The sequence below is a fragment of the Anomalospiza imberbis genome, unplaced genomic scaffold, assembly GCF_031753505.1.
Source record: "Anomalospiza imberbis isolate Cuckoo-Finch-1a 21T00152 unplaced genomic scaffold, ASM3175350v1 scaffold_132, whole genome shotgun sequence".
NCBI lineage: Eukaryota > Metazoa > Chordata > Aves > Passeriformes > Viduidae > Anomalospiza > Anomalospiza imberbis.
Window position 1 is genome coordinate 161,611 of NW_027099717.1, and position 10,774 is coordinate 172,384.

Below are 10,774 nucleotides of genomic sequence, written 5' to 3' on the forward strand. Positions count from 1 at the left end.
TGCCAAGCCTTCCGACTGCTGGAGGACGGTGGCTGCCGCTCTCCTGCCTGTTGAATTCACTCTCGGCAAGCGAATGGAAAGCGTTCCAGGACAACTTGCCTGGGTTTTGACTTGGTCCTGATGCGTCCCACCTTGGCAAGTCTTGCTCGTCGCCAGAGGCTCCGAGATGCACAGAAGACGGTGGCAGCTGCTGAAAAGAAGGGCAGCGGTGAGTTTGTCGACAAGCAAGAACATAGGCAGCTGCCTGTGCTTGGGAAGGAGCAGCTGCCTGCTTTTGGCAATTGCCTTCACAGCGCCCAGAAGCCCGGTGCTCTGCTGCTTTGTTTTTCGCAGTCAGTCAATTGCACACTAGTGAAGCTGAGCCAGGCTCTTCAGCTTTGCTGCTTTTGAGCATCTGTGCTCCACTTATGCCCTGTGACATCTCTCGAGGTTGTTTGCCTCGCCCAGGCTGGCAAGTGCCCGCTAGTACCTAGAGCTGGGCAGGAGAGGGCAGAGAGCACTTCCATCTGACAGCAGGTTGCAGATTGCCTCGGAAAGAGCCGTGTCCTTGGAATGTGCAGCAAATCCTCTTTCTTTGCAAACCGCGGTTAGTGTGCAGTGCAGGTACGCTCTCCCCTTGCCAAATGGAGTGGGAAAGCTTTTCGCTAAGCTAGAGACGACTAGAGAAGCAGAAGCGCGGCTCCGGAGCTGTCCGGAGGAAAGTGCCGCTTCCCGGCGTCTTTCGGCTTGAAGCGGCGCTCCGGAGCGCTCCGCTGCCGCTCTACTGAGCTGTGCGCGAATTAGCCGCTTCTTCGCCTCCGAGAGGCAGAGATCGCGGTTGCTTGGAAGAGGCGAAGAACGAAGCCGCAAAGAAGCGGGCTTGTGTGCCAAGCCTTCCGACTGCTGGAGGACGGTGGCTGCCGCTCTCCTGCCTCTTGAATTCACTCTCGGCAAGCGAATGGAAAGCGTTCCAGGACAGCTTGCCTGGGTTTTGACTTGGTCCTGATGCGTCCCACCTTGGCAAGTCTTGCTCGTCGCCAGAGGCTCCGAGATGCACAGAAGACGGTGGCAGCTGCTGAAAAGAAGGGCAGCGGTGAGTTTGTCGACAAGCAAGAACATAGGCAGCTGCCTGTGCTTGGGAAGGAGCAGCTGCCTGGTTTTGGCAATTGCCTTCACAGCGCCCAGAAGCCCGGTGTTCTGCTGCTTTGTTTTTCGCAGTCAGTCAATTGCACACTAGTGAAGCTGAGCCAGGCTCTTCAGCTTTGCTGCTTTTGAGCATCTGTGCTCCACTTATGCTCTGTGACATCTCTGGAGGTTGTTTGCCTCGCCCAGGCTGGCAAGTGCCCGCTAGTACCTAGAGCTGGGCAGGAGAGGGCAGAGAGCACTTCCATCTGACAGCAGGTTGCAGATTGCCTCGGAAAGAGCCGTGTCCTTGGAATGTGCAGCAAATCCTCTTTCTTTGCAAACCGCGGTTAGTGTGCAGTGCAGGTACGCTCTCCCCTTGCCAAATGGAGTGGGAAAGCTTTTCGCTAAGATAGAGACGACTAGAGAAGCAGAAGCGCGGCACCGGAGCTATCCGGAGAAAGTGCCGCTTCCCGGCGTCTTTCGGCTTGAAGCGGCGCTCCGGAGCGCTGCGCTGCCGCTCTACTGAGCTGTGCGCGAATTAGCCGCTTCTTCGCCTCCGAGAGGCAGAGATCGCGGTTGCTTGGAAGAGGCGAAGAACGAAGCCGCAAAGAAGCGGGCTTGTGTGCGAAGCCTTCCGACTGCTGGAGGACGGTGGCTGCCGCTCTCCTGCCTCTTGAATTCACTCTCGGCAAGCGAATGGAAAGCGTTCCAGGACGACTTGCCTGGGTTTTGACTTGGTCCTGATGCGTCCCACCTTGGCAAGTCTTGCTCGTCGCCAGAGGCTCCGAGATGCACAGAAGACGGTGGCAGCTGCTGAAAAGAAGGGCAGCGGTGAGTTTGTCGACAAGCAAGAACATAGGCAGCTGCCTGTGCTTGGGAAGGAGCAGCTGCCTGGTTTTGGCAATTGCCTTCACAGCGCCCAGAAGCCCGGTGTTCTGCTGCTTTGTTTTTCGCAGTCAGTCAATTGCACACTAGTGAAGCTGAGCCAGGCTCTTCAGCTTTGCTGCTTTTGAGCATCTGTGCTCCACTTATGCTCTGTGACATCTCTGGAGGTTGTTTGCCTCGCCCAGGCTGGCAAGTGCCCGCTAGTACCTAGAGCTGGGCAGGAGAGGGCAGAGAGCACTTCCATCTGACAGCAGGTTGCAGATTGCCTCGGAAAGAGCCGTGTCCTTGGAATGTGCAGCAAATCCTCTTTCTTTGCAAACCGCGGTTAGTGTGCAGTGCAGGTACGCTCTCCCCTTGCCAAATGGAGTGGGAAAGCTTTTCGCTAAGATAGAGACGACTAGAGAAGCAGAAGCGCGGCTCCGGAGCTGTCCGGAGGAAAGTGCCGCTTCCCGGCGTCTTTCGGCTTGAAGCGGCGCTCCGGAGCGCTGCGCTGCCGCTCTACTGAGCTGTGCGCGAATTAGCCGCTTCTTCGCCTCCGAGAGGCAGAGATCGCGGTTGCTTGGAAGAGGCGAAGAACGAAGCCGCAAAGAAGCGGGCTTGTGTGCCAAGCCTTCCGACTGCTGGAGGACGGTGGCTGCCGCTCTCCTGCCTCTTGAATTCACTCTCGGCAAGCGAATGGAAAGCGTTCCAGGACAACTTGCCTGCGTTTTGACTTGGTCCTGATGCGTCCCACCTTGGCAAGTCTTGCTCGTCGCCAGAGGCTCCGAGATGCACAGAAGACGGTGGCAGCTGCTGAAAAGAAGGGCAGCGGTGAGTTTGTCGACAAGCAAGAACATAGGCAGCTGCCTGTGCTTGGGAAGGAGCAGCTGCCTGCTTTTGGCAATTGCCTTCACAGCGCCCAGAAGCCCGGTGCTCTGCTGCTTTGTTTTTCGCAGTCAGTCAATTGCACACTAGTGAAGCTGAGCCAGGCTCTTCAGCTTTGCTGCTTTTGAGCATCTGTGCTCCACTTATGCCCTGTGACATCTCTCGAGGTTGTTTGCCTCGCCCAGGCTGGCAAGTGCCCGCTAGTACCTAGAGCTGGGCAGGAGAGGGCAGAGAGCACTTCCATCTGACAGCAGGTTGCAGATTGCCTCGGAAAGAGCCGTGTCCTTGGAATGTGCAGCAAATCCTCTTTCTTTGCAAACCGCGGTTAGTGTGCAGTGCAGGTACGCTCTCCCCTTGCCAAATGGAGTGGGAAAGCTTTTCGCTAAGATAGAGACGACTAGAGAGGCAGAAGCGCGGCTCCGGAGCTATCCGGAGGAAAGTGCCGCTTCCCGGCGTCTTTCGGCTTGAAGCGGCGCTCCGGAGCGCTGCGCTGCCGCTCTACTGAGCTGTGCGCGAATTAGCCGCTTCTTCGCCTCCGAGAGGCAGAGATCGCGGTTGCTTGGAAGAGGCGAAGAACGAAGCCGCAAAGAAGCGGGCTTGTGTGCGAAGCCTTCCGACTGCTGGAGGACGGTGGCTGCCGCTCTCCTGCCTCTTGAATTCACTCTCGGCAAGCGAATGGAAAGCGTTCCAGGACAACTTGCCTGCGTTTTGACTTGGTCCTGATGCGTCCCACCTTGGCAAGTCTTGCTCGTCGCCAGAGGCTCCGAGATGCACAGAAGACGGTGGCAGCTGCTGAAAAGAAGGGCAGCGGTGAGTTTGTCGACAAGCAAGAACATAGGCAGCTGCCTGTGCTTCGGAAGGAGCAGCTGCCTGGTTTTGGCAATTGCCTTCACAGCGCCCAGAAGCCCGGTGTTCTGCTGCTTTGTTTTTCGCAGTCAGTCAATTGCACACTAGTGAAGCTGAGCCAGGCTCTTCAGCTTTGCTGCTTTTGAGCATCTGTGCTCCACTTATGCTCTGTGACATCTCTGGAGGTTGTTTGCCTCGCCCAGGCTGGCAAGTGCCCGCTAGTACCTAGAGCTGGGCAGGAGAGGGCAGAGAGCACTTCCATCTGACAGCAGGTTGCAGATTGCCTCGGAAAGAGCCGTGTCCTTGGAATGTGCAGCAAATCCTCTTTCTTTGCAAACCGCGGTTAGTGTGCAGTGCAGGTACGCTCTCCCCTTGCCAAATGGAGTGGGAAAGCTTTTCGCTAAGATAGAGACGACTAGAGAAGCAGAAGCGCGGCTCCGGAGCTATCCGGAGGAAAGTGCCGCTTCCCGGCGTCTTTCGGCTTGAAGCGGCGCTCCGGAGCGCTGCGCTGCCGCTCTACTGAGCTGTGCGCGAATTAGCCGCTTCTTCGCCTCCGAGAGGCAGAGATCGCGGTTGCTTGGAAGAGGCGAAGAACGAAGCCGCAAAGAAGCGGGCTTGTGTGCCAAGCCTTCCGACTGCTGGAGGACGGTGGCTGCCGCTCTCCTGCCTCTTGAATTCACTCTCGGCAAGCGAATGGAAAGCGTTCCAGGACAACTTGCCTGCGTTTTGACTTGGTCCTGATGCGTCCCACCTTGGCAAGTCTTGCTCGTCGCCAGAGGCTCCGAGATGCACAGAAGACGGTGGCAGCTGCTGAAAAGAAGGGCAGCGGTGAGTTTGTCGACAAGCAAGAACATAGGCAGCTGCCTGTGCTTGGGAAGGAGCAGCTGCCTGGTTTTGGCAATTGCCTTCACAGCGCCCAGAAGCCCGGTGTTCTGCTGCTTTGTTTTTCGCAGTCAGTCAATTGCACACTAGTGAAGCTGAGCCAGGCTCTTCAGCTTTGCTGCTTTTGAGCATCTGTGCTCCACTTATGCTCTGTGACATCTCTGGAGGTTGTTTGCCTCGGCCAGGCTGGCAAGTGCCCGCTAGTACCTAGAGCTGGGCAGGAGAGGGCAGAGAGCACTTCCATCTGACAGCAGGTTGCAGATTGCCTCGGAAAGAGCCGTGTCCTTGGAATGTGCAGCAAATCCTCTTTCTTTGCAAACCGCGGTTAGTGTGCAGTGCAGGTACACTCTCCCCTTGCCAAATGGAGTGGGAAAGCTTTTCGCTAAGATAGAGACGACTGGAGAAGCAGAAGCGCGGCTCCGGAGCTATCCGGAGGAAAGTGCCGCTTCCCGGCGTCTTTCGGCTTGAAGCGGCGCTCCGGAGCGCTGCGCTGCCGCTCTACTGAGCTGTGCGCGAATTAGCCGCTTCTTCGCCTCCGAGAGGCAGAGATCGCGGTTGCTTGGAAGAGGCGAAGAACGAAGCCGCAAAGAAGCGGGCTTGTGTGCCAAGCCTTCCGACTGCTGGAGGACGGTGGCTGCCGCTCTCCTGCCTCTTGAATTCACTCTCGGCAAGCGAATGGAAAGCGTTCCAGGACAACTTGCCTGCGTTTTGACTTGGTCCTGATGCGTCCCACCTTGGCAAGTCTTGCTCGTCGCCAGAGGCTCCGAGATGCACAGAAGACGGTGGCAGCTGCTGAAAAGAAGGGCAGCGGTGAGTTTGTCGACAAGCAAGAACATAGGCAGCTGCCTGTGCTTGGGAAGGAGCAGCTGCCTGGTTTTGGCAATTGCCTTCACAGCGCCCAGAAGCCCGGTGCTCTGCTGCTTTGTTTTTCGCAGTCAGTCAATTGCACACTAGTGAAGCTGAGCCAGGCTCTTCAGCTTTGCTGCTTTTGAGCATCTGTGCTCCACTTATGCTCTGTGACATCTCTGGAGGTGGTTTGCCTCGCCCAGGCTGGCAAGTGCCCGCTAGTAGCTAGAGCTGGGCAGGAGAGGGCAGAGAGCACTTCCATCTGACAGCAGGTTGCAGATTGCCTCGGAAAGAGCCGTGTCCTTGGAATGTGCAGCAAATCCTCTTTCTTTGCAAACCGCGGTTAGTGTGCAGTGCAGGTACGCTCTCCCCTTGCCAAATGGAGTGGGAAAGCTTTTCGCTAAGCTAGAGACGACTAGAGAAGCAGAAGCGCGGCTCCGGAGCTGTCCGGAGGAAAGTGCCGCTTCCCGGCGTCTTTCGGCTTGAAGCGGCGCTCCGGAGCGCTGCGCTGCCGCTCTACTGAGCTGTGCGCGAATTAGCCGCTTCTTCGCCTCCGAGAGGCAGAGATCGCGGTTGCTTGGAAGAGGCGAAGAACGAAGCCGCAAAGAAGCGGGCTTGTGTGCGAAGCCTTCCGACTGCTGGAGGACGGTGGCTGCCGCTCTCCTGCCTGTTGAATTCACTCTCGGCAAGCGAATGGAAAGCGTTCCAGGACAACTTGCCTGGGTTTTGACTTGGTCCTGATGCGTCCCACCTTGGCAAGTCTTGCTCGTCGCCAGAGGCTCCGAGATGCACAGAAGACGGTGGCAGCTGCTGAAAAGAAGGGCAGCGGTGAGTTTGTCGACAAGCAAGAACATAGGCAGCTGCCTGTGCTTGGGAAGGAGCAGCTGCCTGGTTTTGGCAATTGCCTTCACAGCGCCCAGAAGCCCGGTGCTCTGCTGCTTTGTTTTTCGCAGTCAGTCAATTGCACACTAGTGAAGCTGAGCCAGGCTCTTCAGCTTTGCTGCTTTTGAGCATCTGTGCTCCACTTATGCTCTGTGACATCTCTGGAGGTGGTTTTCCTCGGCCAGGCTGGCAAGTGCCCGCTAGTACCTAGAGCTGGGCAGGAGAGGGCAGAGAGCACTTCCATCTGACAGCAGGTTGCAGATTGCCTCGGAAAGAGCCGTGTCCTTGGAATGTGCAGCAAATCCTCTTTCTTTGCAAACCGCGGTTAGTGTGCAGTGCAGGTACGCTCTCCCCTTGCCAAATGGAGTGGGAAAGCTTTTCGCTAAGCTAGAGACGACTAGAGAAGCAGAAGCGCGGCTCCGGAGCTGTCCGGAGGAAAGTGCCGCTTCCCGGCGTCTTTCGGCTTGAAGCGGCGCTCCGGAGCGCTGCGCTGCCGCTCTACTGAGCTGTGCGCGAATTAGCCGCTTCTTCGCCTCCGAGAGGCAGAGATCGCGGTTGCTTGGAAGAGGCGAAGAACGAAGCCGCAAAGAAGCGGGCTTGTGTGCGAAGCCTTCCGACTGCTGGAGGACGGTGGCTGCCGCTCTCCTGCCTGTTGAATTCACTCTCGGCAAGCGAATGGAAAGCGTTCCAGGACAACTTGCCTGGGTTTTGACTTGGTCCTGATGCGTCCACCTTGGCAAGTCTTGCTCGTCGCCAGAGGCTCCGAGATGCACAGAAGACGGTGGCAGCTGCTGAAAAGAAGGGCAGCGGTGAGTTTGTCGACAAGCAAGAACATAGGCAGCTGCCTGTGCTTGGGAAGGAGCAGCTGCCTGGTTTTGGCAATTGCCTTCACAGCGCCCAGAAGCCCGGTGCTCTGCTGCTTTGTTTTTCGCAGTCAGTCAATTGCACACTAGTGAAGCTGAGCCAGGCTCTTCAGCTTTGCTGCTTTTGAGCATCTGTGCTCCACTTATGCTCTGTGACATCTCTGGAGGTTGTTTGCCTCGCCCAGGCTGGCAAGTGCCCGCTAGTAGCTAGAGCTGGGCAGGAGAGGGCAGAGAGCACTTCCATCTGACAGCAGGTTGCAGATTGCCTCGGAAAGAGCCGTGTCCTTGGAATGTGCAGCAAATCCTCTTTCTTTGCAAACCGCGGTTAGTGTGCAGTGCAGGTACGCTCTCCCCTTGCCAAATGGAGTGGGAAAGCTTTTCGCTAAGCTAGAGACGACTAGAGAAGCAGAAGCGCGGCTCCGGAGCTGTCCGGAGGAAAGTGCCGCTTCCCGGCGTCTTTCGGCTTGAAGCGGCGCTCCGGAGCGCTGCGCTGCCGCTCTACTGAGCTGTGCGCGAATTAGCCGCTTCTTCGCCTCCGAGAGGCAGAGATCGCGGTTGCTTGGAAGAGGCGAAGAACGAAGCCGCAAAGAAGCGGGCTTGTGTGCGAAGCCTTCCGACTGCTGGAGGACGGTGGCTGCCGCTCTCCTGCCTGTTGAATTCACTCTCGGCAAGCGAATGGAAAGCGTTCCAGGACAACTTGCCTGCGTTTTGACTTGGTCCTGATGCGTCCCACCTTGGCAAGTCTTGCTCGTCGCCAGAGGCTCCGAGATGCACAGAAGACGGTGGCAGCTGCTGAAAAGAAGGGCAGCGGTGAGTTTGTCGACAAGCAAGAACATAGGCAGCTGCCTGTGCTTGGGAAGGAGCAGCTGCCTGCTTTTGGCAATTGCCTTCACAGCGCCCAGAAGCCCGGTGCTCTGCTGCTTTGTTTTTCGCAGTCAGTCAATTGCACACTAGTGAAGCTGAGCCAGGCTCTTCAGCTTTGCTGCTTTTGAGCATCTGTGCTCCACTTATGCTCTGTGACATCTCTGGAGGTTGTTTGCCTCGCCCAGGCTGGCAAGTGCCCGCTAGTACCTAGAGCTGGGCAGGAGAGGCAGAGAGCACTTCCATCTGACAGCAGGTTGCAGATTGCCTCGGAAAGAGCCGTGTCCTTGGAATGTGCAGCAAATCCTCTTTCTTTGCAAACCGCGGTTAGTGTGCAGTGCAGGTACGCTCTCCCCTTGCCAAATGGAGTGGGAAAGCTTTTCGCTAAGCTAGAGACGACTAGAGAAGCAGAAGCGCGGCTCCGGAGCTGTCCGGAGGAAAGTGCCGCTTCCCGGCGTCTTTCGGCTTGAAGCGGCGCTCCGGAGCGCTGCGCTGCCGCTCTACTGAGCTGTGCGCGAATTAGCCGCTTCTTCGCCTCCGAGAGGCAGAGATCGCGGTTGCTTGGAAGAGGCGAAGAACGAAGCCGCAAAGAAGCGGGCTTGTGTGCGAAGCCTTCCGACTGCTGGAGGACGGTGGCTGCCGCTCTCCTGCCTGTTGAATTCACTCTCGGCAAGCGAATGGAAAGCGTTCCAGGACAACTTGCCTGGGTTTTGACTTGGTCCTGATGCGTCCCACCTTGGCAAGTCTTGCTCGTCGCCAGAGGCTCCGAGATGCACAGAAGACGGTGGCAGCTGCTGAAAAGAAGGGCAGCGGTGAGTTTGTCGACAAGCAAGAACATAGGCAGCTGCCTGTGCTTGGGAAGGAGCAGCTGCCTGGTTTTGGCAATTGCCTTCACAGCGCCCAGAAGCCCGGTGTTCTGCTGCTTTGTTTTTCGCAGTCAGTCAATTGCACACTAGTGAAGCTGAGCCAGGCTCTTCAGCTTTGCTGCTTTTGAGCATCTGTGCTCCACTTATGCTCTGTGACATCTCTGGAGGTGGTTTGCCTCGCCCAGGCTGGCAAGTGCCCGCTAGTAGCTAGAGCTGGGCAGGAGAGGGCAGAGAGCACTTCCATCTGACAGCAGGTTGCAGATTGCCTCGGAAAGAGCCGTGTCCTTGGAATGTGCAGCAAATCCTCTTTCTTTGCAAACCGCGGTTAGTGTGCAGTGCAGGTACGCTCTCCCCTTGCCAAATGGAGTGGGAAAGCTTTTCGCTAAGCTAGAGACGACTAGAGAAGCAGAAGCGCGGCTCCGGAGCTGTCCGGAGGAAAGTGCCGCTTCCCGGCGTCTTTCGGCTTGAAGCGGCGCTCCGGAGCGCTGCGCTGCCGCTCTACTGAGCTGTGCGCGAATTAGCCGCTTCTTCGCCTCCGAGAGGCAGAGATCGCGGTTGCTTGGAAGAGGCGAAGAACGAAGCCGCAAAGAAGCGGGCTTGTGTGCGAAGCCTTCCGACTGCTGGAGGACGGTGGCTGCCGCTCTCCTGCCTGTTGAATTCACTCTCGGCAAGCGAATGGAAAGCGTTCCAGGACAACTTGCCTGGGTTTTGACTTGGTCCTGATGCGTCCCACCTTGGCAAGTCTTGCTCGTCGCCAGAGGCTCCGAGATGCACAGAAGACGGTGGCAGCTGCTGAAAAGAAGGGCAGCGGTGAGTTTGTCGACAAGCAAGAACATAGGCAGCTGCCTGTGCTTGGGAAGGAGCAGCTGCCTGGTTTTGGCAATTGCCTTCACAGCGCCCAGAAGCCCGGTGCTCTGCTGCTTTGTTTTTCGCAGTCAGTCAATTGCACACTAGTGAAGCTGAGCCAGGCTCTTCAGCTTTGCTGCTTTTGAGCATCTGTGCTCCACTTATGCTCTGTGACATCTCTGGAGGTTGTTTGCCTCGCCCAGGCTGGCAAGTGCCCGCTAGTACCTAGAGCTGGGCAGGAGAGGGCAGAGAGCACTTCCATCTGACAGCAGGTTGCAGATTGCCTCGGAAAGAGCCGTGTCCTTGGAATGTGCAGCAAATCCTCTTTCTTTGCAAACCGCGGTTAGTGTGCAGTGCAGGTACGCTCTCCCCTTGCCAAATGGAGTGGGAAAGCTTTTCGCTAAGATAGAGACGACTAGAGAAAGCAGAAGCGCGGCTCCGGAGCTATCCGGAGGAAAGTGCCGCTTCCCGGCGTCTTTCGGCTTGAAGCGGCGCTCCGGAGCGCTGCGCTGCCGCTCTACTGAGCTGTGCGCGAATTAGCCGCTTCTTCGCCTCCGAGAAGCAGAGATCGCGGTTGCTTGGAAGAGGCGAAGAACGAAGCCGCAAAGAAGCGGGCTTGTGTGCCAAGCCTTCCGACTGCTGGAGGACGGTGGCTGCCGCTCTCCTGCCTATTGAATTCACTCTCGGCAAGCGAATGGAAAGCGTTCCAGGACAACTTGCCTGGGTTTTGACTTGGTCCTGATGCCTCCCACCTTGGCAAGTCTTGCTCGTCGCCAGAGGCTGCGAGATGCACAGAAGACGGTGGCAGCTGCTGAAAAGAAGGGCAGCGGTGAGTTTGTCGACAAGCAAGAACATAGGCAGCTGCCTGTGCTTGAGAAGGAGCAGCTGCCTGGTTTTGGCAATTGCCTTCACAGCGCCCAGAAGCCCGGTGCTCTGCTGCTTTGTTTTTCGCAGTCAGTCAATTGCACACTAGTGAAGCTGAGCCAGGCTCTTCAGCTTTGCTGCTTTTGAGCATCTGTGCTCCACTTA